This window comes from Bacillus rossius, chromosome 15 (assembly GCF_032445375.1).
Source record: "Bacillus rossius redtenbacheri isolate Brsri chromosome 15, Brsri_v3, whole genome shotgun sequence".
Classification (NCBI taxonomy): Eukaryota; Metazoa; Arthropoda; class Insecta; order Phasmatodea; family Bacillidae; genus Bacillus; species Bacillus rossius.
In genome coordinates this window covers 41,342,034-41,357,880 of record NC_086342.1, presented here as the reverse complement: position 1 = coordinate 41,357,880, position 15,847 = coordinate 41,342,034, and positions in this window count along the sequence as shown.

The following is a 15,847-nucleotide window of genomic DNA, read 5'->3' as shown; positions in this document are numbered from 1 at the left end:
CACGTTGGGACACCAAATAAAAATTATTTTACATATATTAGGAAATGTTAAAAAAAAAAAATTAAAGATTAAATTCCACCGATAAATGAAGTTCATATATCAAATACTAATTCTCTGATTAAATCTAAAAGACTTTATTTGAAATATTAATGTTTGAAAAAATTCAGTTTCTTTATGTATTTAATTTTTCTTAATAATATCACAAGTGTTATAATAAACGTGTTCTGGGATTTTTTGTTTAGCAATAGTTTGAAAATTATTGTACCTTAAATGAGAATAGTTAAAGTACTATTATTTAAAAATCCTATTTGATCAACATATATTAAATATTTTCAACTGTTAAATGAATGTTTATTTTATAAAGTATTATAATATCAACCCACCAGTATACATTTTTTGAATGTAATTCAGCGAACTTCTATTGTTTGTAGGTCAATATTCAAAAAATATTTTAAACTAAACCTAAAATAAAAGTAAAAATTAGACAAATTTTAAAGAGAAAACTTTATATTTCCTTTTGATAATATGTAAGTGGGTAATTTTTAAGTGTTTTGACAAAATAAACATACAACGTTTATTTTTATAAAAATATTACATGACTCATGTTGGTGAAGTTTTGACTAATTATATGGTGTTAGAATATTATTTAAAGTTTTAAAATAGGCTATGTAAAAACAATAATTAATAAGAAAATCTATTTTTATCAAGGGCATTAATTAAAAAACATGAAATATCTCCAAAATATGTTACTAAAAACTACTCACATCAGAAATTAAATGTTTTGATCCTAAATGTAACTTTGTTTTAGTTCTATAGATATTCGAAATTATGACATGATAAGATTACAATTTTTTTTAATTCAATGTATATTTTTAAAACACATCTTTTTCTTTAATTTAGGTATAAAGAAGATGCCAGCCATTGTCAACGACACCAAGAATCGTTTCAAATATTGTCTTTATAATTTATTTTATTCAATTCAACTAAGTAGATGGATTTAAGCATTAAAAAAAAACTCAGGACAGGCTATACAGGATTAAAGTTAAAAAAATGTTGTCCCATTTTTGATGCAATGCAAGTCTAATTACATAAAATATGATACAGTGCTTTATTTAAGTGATGGTACTAGTTGTGTGATATACTTTAATATTCTTTATTTAAAAAATAACGTATTAATATGTACTTTAAATAAAAAGAGAAAGGTTAGGCGTGAACTTTATTCAAATAATGTAAATAATTCAAATCTTATTGCGTGCTTGAAATTAACTCTGATGAAGAATCGAATTTATTAAATTCTGTACTTTTCAAGGACAAACATCACTTGAGATTTGTTAAAATGCTGGTGTTCATGAACCATGTGACAAAATATACAAAGGTATATACTAAAATACAGTAAAATAATTAAAAATTTGAAATATCATTAAAATCGTTTAAGCTGGGAAAGAGTTGATAAAGGGGTACAGAGGGGAGAAAAGCAAACCAAAGAGACATTAACACAACCAAATATGGCTGCATGTGCACTCATACATAAATGTGACCACATTAACCATTCTACTATGGAAAAAAAAACTCACAAAAAAACCAAGTATATTGCATGATAGAGACTGGAAAAATTCGCGCTTTCAGTGAACTCTCGGATAGATAGGAATGCCATCTGCTCATTAGCTATTGACTCGTGATATCTGTCAGCTGAGATAATGCGATATGATACATTTTTGGTTGAAGGTTTATCATTGGCTCAAAGTCCTTCAAATAAAATGTGAGACAATCACAGAATCAATATAAAGTTACATTTGCTTATATTCTAGAAAACCGTGAAATGAAACCTAGAATTTTCCCGGTCTCTATGCATGAATCATGACGATGCGTTGGGACGTTCAAGATTATAATAGGCCCGAACCAAGCGTAAATCTGAAGTCGTGCCCCAGGTGTTAAGATTGAACTCACGATCCTCGTTATATGACGTCGATGCCTCACGCGGCACACACTGTTCCTGCAACGTTGCAGAAAGGTAATTTTAACATAGTGAAACTTTGTAACGCTCCTATAACATTACATGTAGGTAACTCGAAGGTATTTTAATGTTGTAATGTTCCCACAATATTACATGTAGGTAACGAGAAGATAGTGTAATTTTGTAATGTTCCCACAATATTACATGTAGGTAACGAGAAGATAGTGTAATGTTGTAATGTTCCCACAATATTACATGTCAACAAAAAGGTAGTGTAATGTTGTCATATTCCCACTATATTACTTATAGGTAACTTGTAGGTAGTGTTTTGTTGTCACGTACCCACAATATTCCATGTAGGTAACGTGAAGGTAGTGTAATTTTGTAATGTTACCACAATATTACATGACGGTAACTCGAAGGTAATTAACGTTGTAACGTTCCCACAGTATTAAATGTTGGTAACTTGGAGATTGTGTAATGTATTGTTCCCACAATATCACAGGTAGGTAACGTGAAGGTAGTGTTATATTGTAATGGTCCCACAATATCACAGGTAGGTAACTGGAAGGTTGTGTAATATTGTGTATATCACATGCCGGTACTTGCAGGTATTGTAATGTTGTCACGTGCCCACAACACTTGAAGGCAGTGCGGGTGGCAGACACGTGTCCACGTGGCGCGCGGCAGGCGGAAGTGGTCAGCGCTTGGCCGGAGGGAGGGGGGACAGTCGAGGCCGCTGGCCAATCAGGCGAGCGTGTCTCTCCAGCCGCGGGCGATGAGGCGCGACGGTCGCAGTCGCCGCGGTGAAACTTCTACCCCTCTTTCCCCTGCAACCCCCTCCCCGCTGGCGGGATCCTTGTCGGCTTGCTTCCAGACCTTCCTGGACGAGTGTTGCCGCGGAGTTACTACAGAAGACAATTGATTTCCACCGTCCAGACGTGGAAAACAAAATGAGGAAATTAACACTAGTGAAGTTTCCGAATAGTAAGGATGTGTCCTTTATCTATGGAGCTTTTAACTGAAATGTAATGGTTGAAAACATTTTTAAAACCCAGCCTTGAAATGTTATGAGCATTGCTAACACAAACAGGTGTATAAACAAAGAAACTTTTTTTTTGGCATTTGATTGTTCACGTTTTAAAAATTTTCCACTCCATTTTCAGGTATGTTTCAATTTGTGTACGTTCAAGTTCATCATTTGACAGTCGTAGATAAACTTAAAAGGGTGTAAAAATCAGTATGTTGGCTAAACAACAGACTATTGTTATTTTTTTAAAGGAAAGATAGCCCCATAAAACTACCAGAATATTATAACTCAGGGTGTATCGAAAAAAAATGTAATAGAGGAAGCTGACACTCAAATCAGAACCTCTACAGAGTAAACGCACGGAACATTATGAATACTAAAGATTTTTGAAACTGCAAGTTTTCTTTTTAGAATCACTATAAAATCCCTATATCTAATTTAATGTCCATTACCAACTGAATTTTGATGGCATTGATAAGTACGGGAAGACTACACCAAGATCTGAAAATTACGTTCACTTGTGAGATATATACAAGTTACTTATGCAAGAATATAAAATATAGAATATTGCGAACGTACGTTGGTACGTTATATTAACTATGTTATATTTATATCGGTTAAATAAGCAAATCCAATGTTGCTATATATTACGAAACCTCGTGCCTTTATTTTAAAAGAAAATATTCTATTTCCATTTGACATAACCCAGCTTTATAATAATGAAGGAATATTTAAAATAGTTCAAATAGTATTCGATTTCACTTCTTACAATAAAATATGCAAACTTAAAATTTATCTTTTTGAAATTAGTATGTGATAGTTTAAGTAAGATGGAAGTAATTCTACTTCATACTAAATCATATGTAATAATTCCTTACTTATGTTTCTCACTGCTTACAAAATAAGCTGGTAGATACACCTTAATTAAGAGAGTATGTGACGTATATTAAACAACATAGGTGTTTACTTTATGTGATCGCAATTAGTTTCCAATATAAAAATATTATTTTTTAAGGTTTTTCAATCCAAACTACATGCTTGAAAGTTCTGATAAATTTATTTTTCAGTAATTAGATGTAATAAAAACACCTAACGTGTTGCAAACAGTTAGCGTCGCATCGATTTGAAAACCAATGGAATCTGGTGCCATAGTTAAAGATGTTATAAAATATAAAATTACTAAACTTCAATAGGTTTAAGTAAAAAAATTAAAAACCTTCTTAAAATCATACTGACTAAAACAATTCATTTTAACATTACTCTTTATATAAATAATACCTAATTAACCTTATAATGAGCGACTATTATTGAAATAATCACCGTAAGTATCTACTATTTAACGATAACTACAAGGGAAAAAATGCGTCATTTACAGTGACAATAAAAATTTAAAATATCCCATAAATAGTAAAACTAACTGCCACAAGAAAGACCAACATCAATGGTTTCCGTTATCCCCTGAACTAGCAAGCGCCAGTTGCTTTCCTTAATAAATAAGTCACACGCGAAACACACTTCGAGAGTTTCGGATGTTTCGCATGACTGCTATTGGAAAACAGAGCGCAGAGACCGCCAATTGGAACAGCTCCTTTGATTGGACAGGGCCGCCAACACGTGATCGGTAAATGTCCTAAAAAACACCATGAAGAATCAATTTGATGCAGTAGAAAAATAACTTCTGTACATTGGTCACAGTCTTCCTTACTCCTTACCCGAGAGTTTAGGATGTAGTGTGGCCATTGTATTGAATTCTACGTGCTACAAACCACATTGATTAACTGCACAAGTTTATATTAATAATTATTTTTAAATTGTAAAATAAGGATCTTACATCTATGAGTTTTATTACTTTATTGGACCCCGGTGAGTTCAAATTTAATTTTTTTTTTTGCAAATGTATATAAATAATTATTTCGAGAAATATTTCACAAATTAAAAACAATTTTAAAAACAATATATAGAATTTTGTCACGAAATTCTGGATCAAATGATTTTAGTATCCATTTAAACTAAAACTTTTTTAACAAGATTTTCAAAATTGTCATAAGTAATTGAGCGAATTTTAAAGATTTTCAACATCATGCCCAAGATGGTTGACAAGATGTTAGTCGGTAAGATGTTAGCCTCCAAGCACTGGTAGCTGGCAGCTTGTAGTTGACAGCTGGAAGCTGCAGCTGACAATGGCCAGTCATTCTGCAATATACACAAAATACACGAATCATGCAAATCTCAGCATTAAAAGTCAAAATTTCTGGTGAAATTTAACTCTCGAATATTTCACTAACGGCAGCTGTGTCGAGAAATCGCCATGTTAACGTAATTACAAAAAAAAAAAAAAAAATCTGTCATAATTTTTAAAAGTAATCGGTAACAGAATTCTGTCGATTTATATTTCCAACATTAAACTCTTTTGTTTGAAAATGGAAACCGGAGGTCTCTGCGAGGTAAAATTAAAACAGGGGGGAGTTGAAGAAAATTGGATGATTTCCTGAGCCTTTTGAGAAATGATGACTTGTTTGGACATTTGGCTGAAGTGACTTCACATACTTCATGGTTTGTTAAAAATAAAAATAATGTGAGCGAGTCACCAGTCATGTGCAAACGTCTAACCTCGGTAACGAGGAAATATTTGTGTTAATGTTGTTCATGTTGCAAATAAACTTATAATACGAAACTCGGACACGAAACAGCATTATCAAATATTAAACCTGAAATTTTTTTTACACGCATTATATCACTAAGTGTATGTTTGTTTATTTATTTTTGCTTAAACGACTGAAATCGTATTGTAAATATTCCCTACGAACAAACATTGACCTTTTTTTTAGCTGATTCAACATTATTATAATATTATAATGTTATTTGAAAAAAGAAATCTCAGTGACAAGATTTGAACCACGTCCCTTGAGTCTAATAGGCGAGCGCTCTACAGTTGTGTCACTGAGCCTACTCGAGATAAGAAATTATATGTGTTGTAATTATTGTAATGCCAGTTTTCTTACGTATTTTAAAACGTGAAATTACTTTTCACTGTGATTATATTTAGTTCACCGAATTAATTCCAGGGTGGTTTCACTTTCATAAATTCACATTTGCCGCACCAATACTTTAGTATGTCCCATAATGTTCACGAACGTGAATATATACTGGTTTATGTTGCTGTGCGTCGGTCCTCCATCTTTGTGACACAATTCCGTTCCCTTCTCACCAATGGCGGCTTCAAGATGACTTTTCGGAAAGGGCTATCGCACAAAGAAAGGTCATAGTTGCAAAAAAATGAAAGTGGTCAGATATTGGCCTTGGAATATTATTCACAAATTACAGGTTTCAAATACAGAACCTTAGTAGCTCCGTGCAACTTTTGATGAGATAAAAGTTTAACATATGAAATTAATTTTAAGTAAACATAAATATACACTAAACAATATAATTGGTCTCGGGAGGGGCTATCGCCCCCACCGCCCCCCCCCCCCCCCTTCTGCAGCCGCGCTTGCTTCCCACGAAACTGCTCCCGCCGAGCGCCTCATCGCGGGGGCTGGGATGCTTGCACATCGACGAGCGAAAGCACCCGAGTGCAATGACTGAAGCTGCAGTATCCCATTGTTGCGGCGAGACCGCTGATTATTCCTGGAGTCCAGATCCGCGCTCCACTGAGCGAGGCGCGGAACTAACTGGTCGTGGATCCAGTTGCGTCAGCTCTGTCCACGAAGACAGCTTACGTAAGAGAACGTCAGCCGCTCTCCACAGACACAGACGAGGCGATCAGAGACAATCATGCTACACTTTTCACGTGAATACGTCTTTAAAATGGCATCCATAGTGGGAGGCAGTTAAAAAAAAAAACTAATGATAACAAAATCGTGGAGATACAGTTTGGTGTTGCAGCCACATATCTATCATCTCCAACCGAAAATTTAATTGCACCACTGGATAGCTAAAGGATCAAATAATTCGTTACGCCAAGTGAGGACTGTGACGCATCGCGTGCGGTGGAGGGGGAAGCGCCGCCATTTTGAGGTAATTTCGCTGCGTTTCGAGATTTCCGTTTAGTAGTAACTTTTGACTCGGAGAAGCTACGACGTTCGTTTGAGTTTCAATCGTCAGCTCTCGTCGAAATCTATCGATTGCATATATAAAACGTATAATTAATAAAGTTATAACACGATGATTATTTGTTTAGCTACCTACTTGATTTCTTTCCTAATGCTGACGAACGGAAATAGTTCCTATCATAAAACCAAAATGGAAACCCGAAAGACTTCTTGGTGTTCAAACATGATTATAACATACATAAAATAGCGTATTTTATATTTTGTAAACGTATTCACGTACAACACACGGCCGTGTCCATGACACAGCCACACACCAATTTTTTTCTTTACATAGCCTATCACATCATGTAATAAAAAAATTGGTTGTCTGTAAAGTCGGTTTACGGATGATAGTTTAACGTGAAAACGTCATAACAAAACATTGATGAAATGATTGCATACTTTTATAAATAAAATTGAATCATTTTAATTGAATTATCACTATTTTGTATGGATACAAAGAAGGAGTGAAATTAAATCTACAATTTAATTGATAAATTTACTTTTATTTGCACTCATTAATTCAAATATGTTTATTACTTTAACGAAGAGATTATTTAAACTATAACTTTTATACATGTTTGCTATTTACCTTCTTCCAATCTGTGTTATTCTGTTAAGGATAGGACGATGATAGGAAAAGTAGGAAACGAATGGGAGTGAGTGTTTCAAGTTAAATGTGCCTCGAAAAAGTAGAATCGCTGGTTGTTCTAATCGAGTGGAAGAGAGATAGATGGGGCGCAAGCGTACAATGTGCGTAACGGGACAATGTGCGTAACGGGACACGTTTTCGTGCGTGCAGCCGGCGTTAATCGATTTATTAGACGTTGTCACGTCAAAAATATATCATCAATCGAGAAATAGTTGTTGATTGTGATAGAATAAATAGATTAGATTATATAGATGGTACATAGTAGTATCGGTAGAAGTGTGTGTTGGTAGAAATGGGAGTTCACCTTTCATATCGGCTGCATTTGATTGTGAAAAAAAAAAATTTGGTATGTTTATTATATCTTCGACTACAGTCATCGTAGCGATATAAAATATATACCAGTTTTCCAGCTTTAAACTTTAAATTAAGCATTTCATAAGCTTTTAAACACTACAAGTTTCGTCGAAATCGGTCGTTTTTGGTTTGGGTGATGCTCAAGCAAACAATCAGGTAATAGTCAAAAATAATATAGAAACTCAATAAAAAATAATTCAATAATAACATATTTTAATTTAAAATACTTTTAACTCTATAACAAAAGGATTATCTATAAAAATGAAACAAAATTATATGGATTAATTGTGTTTTTTTGCTAACACGGCTAAAAAATGTGATACATAAATTTTAGTTATTATTGTATTAATATATATGATGATTATGATGATGTTTCTTCACATGATTGAATGGCGCTAAGTCTTACTCTGATCTGCGTGAAGAAAACTGAAGTTATTTTCAGTAATCGCCCATTAATCAAACATTCCAAGACTACGTGTAGTTACTGTTTTCTGCTAGTTTGAGTAGAATGTACACCACTCATGAAGCCACTCACTTAAACAACACGTAAGTGGCCTCAAACAAATCAGTTTAAATCAGTAACATAAATTAACTGTAACCCCTGTTACAGTTTCTTCATTAGGTCATTGATTTCAAATCAAGCTTCGTTTTAAGCTGTCTACAGATCTCCTTCTAGATGCCTTGACGACTTCCGAAATTTACTATGGAATGCGTTGACAGTTCATAACACCACATTGACAGTTTTTTTTGGAGACATTAATATATGTAAATATATGTACGATGAATCTACAGAAAAATATTTGAGTATTCTAGCCAAACTTGACTTGACATCTTGTATAAACAAATATACACGCATAACACTTTTCTCACAAACCTGTTTAGACCATGCGTTTGCAAAAAAAAAAATCAATTTTATGCTGCAGTTTTACACACTAATATTACGGATCATTTTGCCATTGTAATTAGCAACAATATTATGAGTCAAAGGTCTCTTGCAAAAAAAAAACACGATATTACAAATCTTGATAGAAATATTTGATCCGATTTTTATGAACATGAATTTTGAAATTGTGTATTAAATGAACAAAATTGTGATAGTTAAAGAGCTAATTTTGTCAATTTGCTACAAAATTAAATACATAAAACTAGTTAGGTTAGAGTAAGTACAGTAAGACATTAAAAATGTTAAAACCATGGATTGCAATCGGGTTGGTGAAATCTATTAGAACAAGAGAAAAAATGAAACAACACTTTAATAAACAACCATTAAAAACGCAGCTAAAATATATTTATATTGAAACTATAGAAACAGGCTTAAGTCTCTTATATGAACAGATGAAGATGATTACTATAAAATAAAAAAATGCTGAAGAAAAAAATGATTTGAAGAAATTATGGAATTTAGTATTGAGATTACTGGCTGAAAAAATTGGTTGTCTGTAAAGTCGGTTTACGGACGATAGTTTAACGTGACAACGTTTAACAAAACAATGATGAAATGATTACATACTTTTATGAATAAAATTGAATCATTTTTATTGAATTATCACTATTTTGTATGGCTACAAAGAAGGAGTGAAATGAAATCTACAATTTAGTTGATAAATTTACTTTTATTTGCACTCATTAATTCAAATATGTTTATTACTTTAACGAAGAGATTATTTTAACTATAACTTATATACATGTCTGCTATTTAACTTCTTCCAATCTGTGTTATTCTGTTAAGGATAGGAGGATGATAGGAAAAGTAGGAAACGAATGGGAGTTTTTCAAGTTTAATGTGCCTCGAAAAAATCAAATCGATGTTTGTTCCAATCGAGTGGAAGAGAGATAGATGCGGCGCAAGCGTTCAATGAGCGTAACGGGACACAGCGTAACGGGACAATGTACGTAACGGGACACTTTTTCGTGCGTGCAGCCGGCGTTCATCGATTTATTAGACGTCACGTCAATAAATTTAAAAAAAATTATATTAAAACTGTTTCAAATGGTAACATAATAATATTGCCAAGTCAAATACCGAAGAAGCTGCCATCACACTTGATAAATAAGTATATTACAAATGTTGGAAATGTTATGGTTTATTATTTCTTAAAAATAAGTGTAGATATAAGTCCATAAATTATTCAATTGATACAAAAATCTGTAAAGTCTTTATTTTTAGCTCCTAGGTCAGAATTTGATATACAATCTATTATTTCTGAATTGAAAATCTTCAGTGCATTTGGTCCATATAAGATAAATGTAAACATACTAAATGTAAATAAATATAAATTGTGAAAACATACAATTCATAAATTAAATTTAAGGTTAAGTTTGGGGAAATTTCCTAAACTGCTAAAAGAATCCATTGCCATACACTTGCATAAGGGGGTAACTATGCAACTGCAAATTTAAACCAATCTCGAAATTAAGTAATATTTCAAAAATGTTTGAAAAATGTGTTAAGAAAACTATTTATATAATTTTAGTTAGTAACAAAATACTGCATGTAAATCAATATAGATTTAAAAAAGGTTTAAGTAGAAATGATTCTTTAATCAAAGTTACATGAGAACAATATTTGTTGGTGTAATGTTGGATCTTGCTAAGGCTTTTGATTCAGTGTCACATAACGTCTATATAAATTGGATAAAGTAGGAATAAGAGGTTTGGTAAACACTTGGTTAAAACATTTATTTGGAGGTTCGGTCTCAGAGAGAAAAAGTAAATCGTAAATTAGAGCCTCCCTGAATATAATTAAAATCCCTTTGAGCACAGCCTATAGGCGTAGGTAGATTTAGAAGTTACTTATTCCTCTCAAAGTGTTCTGGGAACTTCTAAAGTCTTCTACACTTCTGCAATATTCCAAAATGATCGATAAAACATTGTCATATTCCATGCAACGAAAATGTTTCGAACGTGTTTAATGTGCCTACAACGAATCCCACATTATTCCTACTAAGTTATTTATGCATTTGTGACCTTAAAAAACTATTTTTCATCCCTTGCACTAATGCGTGGTGGTATACAAATTTTCTTTGGACAAAAGTTTCAGATAATATTAAAATGATTTTAAATAAATTCGAATGCTTTTGATGCTAAGAAAGACCTGTTTTTTCAGAAATAGTTCATTTCATGAAAAATTGTGTCAAAGGTTGTAGATAATGTTTAGAATTCTGGAAAAACATTATAACAGATTTTATTTTATTTCAACTTAAAAGTTATGAATTTTTTTTTTGTCTTTTGGTATATGGAACGTAATTTTTTTTCTACCACATATTGTTTTTTTAGTCCCTTGCAATAATGGTTCGTATTATCAAAAATTATTTCAGACCAAAATACTACATAATATTTAGATGTTTTACAATTTATTCTTACAGATTTCATTGTTTACCTAATATGGGAATAATGATTTTATTATTTTACCTTTAGCAACAATGGTTGGTTTTATCGAAAATTCTTTCTGACAAAAAGTTTTAAATAATAATTTAAGTTTTACAATCAATTTGAATTGATTTGACGGCGTGCTTACTAAGGAGGTAATGAATATTTTTTGTTCTTTAAACCTTGTTAGTAGTATGTAAATATTCCTCCTGCGCCTAGTGTCGGTGTGGGGATTGAGTGCATATTCGCCCAATTGGATTGTGACGGGAACACACCACAACGCCGAACGTACAATAACGCCGAAAAACATAACGCCGAATACCAAATTGACTACAACGACGATAGCTATAAAACTGCTGTGTACCACAATGCCGAATTACTACAACGCCGAAATACATTAACGCCGAAAAATGTCATTGCAGGACTGCCACAAAAGTTAGGTTAGGTAAGGTAAGGTTAGGTTAGGTTAGGTTAGGCTAGCCTAGGTTTGGTTAGGTTGTGGTATTTCGGCGTTAAGATACATTTAAGAACACACACATTCATTCAGTTGTTTTTAATTTGGTTCCTGTGGCGCCCCCTCCCCGCAGCAAAATTTTTCGGGGTTACTGTATTTCGGCGTTGTGGTACACAGCAGTTTTCTAGCTGTCGGCGTTGCGGTCAATTTGGCATTCGGCTTTATGGTATTCGACGTTATTGTACGTTCGGCGTTGTGGTAACGACCCGATTGTGACGACATGTTGGCCATCTTGCTTAACCTTGACCTAGACCTTGACCTTCAAAATTTGCCAAAATTTGCCAACAATGACTCAAAATTGGTAAAAATTTAACAAAATTTGACAAAAGGCCATAGCCGGCTAAGTAGAGGTGAACGACCCCCACGCGCATTCGTTCCAAAATTTGGCAAAAAGTTTCGTCTGATGGATTACAAACTCACCCCATATTTCAACCTTGTAGCTGCACTAGGAACAAAGATAAAAATACCACTAGTATTTTTGGTGAATAATTATATATTTTCTCAGGATCTACAAGACCAATTGTAATGAAAAATATATATAAATATTTAAAAATAGTAATGGCGATTTACAGAATAAAATTAAGAACATAACCCCACAAACGTAACTACCCGAAAAAAATTATTTTATTTTTCATGATTTTTTTTTTGTCACTCGTTCACAAGATACAATTACCATTTTGTTTCTATTAGACAATTGGGCCTCTTTCTACAACATATATTTTTTTTTCCAAGATGGTGTCCATAACGATATGTGCCACGGTGTTTTTAAAATAATATTTTATTGTAATTTTATTAATTATTTTTTCATGACTTTTAAAAGGTTTTCCAAATTTAAAGCATACAAATTACTGATTTTTAAGCTGGCGGTCGTAACGATAATTGCAGCAGTTAGGTCAAAATTGAAGATGGCAGGTGTAACGTAAAATGTTTTATTATTTTTAAAATTTTTATTAAGATTTTTTAATATATTATTAATAAATTTCTTATTTACTCTCGCCGGAATCAAACCGAGGACCGAAATCGTTTAAGTAACTAAACATTTGATATTGGCAACTTTTTTATATTTTTTGGAATTTATTGAGAAATCTTTGGTCAAAAATTAAAGAATTTGAACCTTATGGTCAAGGTCAAGGTCCTGATATCAGCTGCTCGTGGCAGCTTGCTTTTAGGAGTCTTAAACTTTTTTTTTTAGAAATTTGTGTTCTTTCTAAGGCAAAAGTCTTTTGAGGTTTTTTAACTCCTAATTTTTGAAATTTTGAGAAATTAAACGGGAAATTTTCCCTCAAAACGGGAATTTTTTCTTTGAAATAGGGAATTTTGTAGAAATTATGAGTCATTTTGAGCCATTTTGCGGAATTTTTAGTCCGACATGGCTGCCATGACGTCACAATCCTTGAATGTGTCGGCTTCTGGCTCCGCCAGTCTAGACGCCTGGGCCAGGAAATATTTTTCTATACTTACTACTATTTGATTTTTTTTATAATGTACACATGCAAATTAAACAAGTAGTTATTGTATGCGGCCAGCTTCCCTCAGTTCTTTAATTACGGAGGCTACTTCATCTATGTAGCAGTAGTTTCCTCTACGAACCGATCAACCAATATGTCAGGATCTTCACATGACATATAATCAATCTCATCTGCTATCGTCATATTCCTGGAATGAATGTTATTAGGTACTATGTTTAAGATCACTATCGTCCCAATGTTTATCGTAAGATTGATCGGAATAATTTAGTATTATAATTTAACTGGTGAATATATTTCCTTAATATTTAAGTATTTTTGAATATATTGTTGCAACTTACATAATTGGTCTTTTCCTTTAAATATTAATTTTGTACTTTTTTATACATAGATTTTTATATGAAACAATGATATACATTGGCTTGTATTTGAATTAATTGCTCTTTTTAACTTTAAACTGCATAAAAAAACTAGTTTAAGTTTTCTTCAGTTATTTTAGCTTATTTATTTGCTAAATATTTTTTTTTAAAAATTTATATTAGTTGAAATACCGCACGTACATTAAAGTGGCTAGATGCACTTACACACAAGCTTTCTTTAATTGAGTGCTAAAAGTTTTACTGTTTAATTTATTGAATTGTATTCAAAGTGTAAAAATATAGGAAATAAATACAAATTAAATATGATTTAGTTATATCCTAATGTTATAAAAATTATAAAAAAACAGCTCACGTACATGCTCAGAAAATATTCCAGGAAATACGAATAACTTTGTTCTGTAGTAAATTCAAGGTTTATCTAAACACGTTTTTAAAATTAAATTAACGTAAAGAAACAGCATTTCCAATAACTGTATATGATTTAAAACAAATATGGCCAGGATTACTACACCTTCAAGATGATAGTGAAACAAGAATTTTATTTCCACGACACACCCCATTATTTAAAGAACGCGCTGCGTTAAAAATAATGACTGCCTTTGTTATTTTTCAGAGTAAAAATAAATATTTATATAGAGGACAGTTTCACTTAATCGGCGCTTGAATACAGGTCACTAGGTCCTGGCCAAGTCTAATTTGTCGTCTGACGGAGCGATATTCAAGTAGGGCTTCAAAAATAATTGAGTTAAATCAAAGCTACTAGAGATGGCAACTAGAGCTACTAGAGTGGTATGTGAAATTTGCGTTAGCAAAATATTATCAGCTATCTAAAATAACAGTTCCTGTGAAAAAGCACGAATAAACGTTTCTGATTTTCCCATATATGTGAAATAACAAGTATCAGGTTATCGTCAAAGTTTATTTATTACAAATTTTACAACACTGATTTCTCAACAAAAAAAATGCAAACACGATTTTGATGAAAACTACAGAACTGCTCATTTCAGTCTCGAAAAATCGACCTACCTTTGTCAACACGAAGGTAAAGCTTATTTTGCTGTCTATATTTTTAGTTCAACAATAAAGAATTCACAATATTTAATAATTAATTGATAAAGTTATGCGAGAACCAAATTATTCCTGATTACAACATTTTAAAAATAACACGTAGCACATAATTAATTATAAAACAGATTGCTGCATGTTATTAACAGTTTAGCCCACTTCTAAAACCAAACGTACGTTGGCACATCCTTGTTTAATGTGTAATAAAAGAAAGCTTTTGCAAATCACGATCATAAGTATTAACTTTGAGTTTTGCTGATGTCTAGAGAGCACAAGTCGAAACACACAACACATGGGTGTTCGCCTTAAAGGCGTGGTCACTTCGCCTCGGTCATGATTATAACACCATAGTTATATTAACATTTCATTAAGAAAGCTTTTTAATAAAATTTGTTATAATGTACCATATGAATGAAAAGGGACTATGTTAAAGACATGTATATGCCATAGTTATCTTAATATTTTACTAAAGATATATATTAATAAAATTATTTGATATATTATACAAATGAAAAAATGTTTATATTAAAGACAAAACCTATGCAATAATATTATATATAATAACTTTTTATTAAGGGCTTATTACGAAATACATTACTATGCCTTAATATGATAAAATAACTTTTATTGAAAAAAACTATATATTTACTAAAAACTCGTAATGTTTTCAATTTCCGATTTCTTTTATATATACCTTTATAAGACTTGTGTATTTCATGACGTCATGGTGGCTAAGCGGGTAACGGTATCTGTTGTTCAACCTTACATTTATATTACTAACAGGGTCTAGTAGTTCGATCTAGACCCACATTAATCTAGATTTATAAAAATGTAAAAAAATTAACACCCCGATACCAGTGCTTTCTCGTAGTAACGTCCCATAATATTCGTGACGTCATCGAACATAAGCGCAATGAGAGAGCAGGAGAAATTCATAATCCAAAATGGCAGTCGGGGAACAGGGCGCTCGAT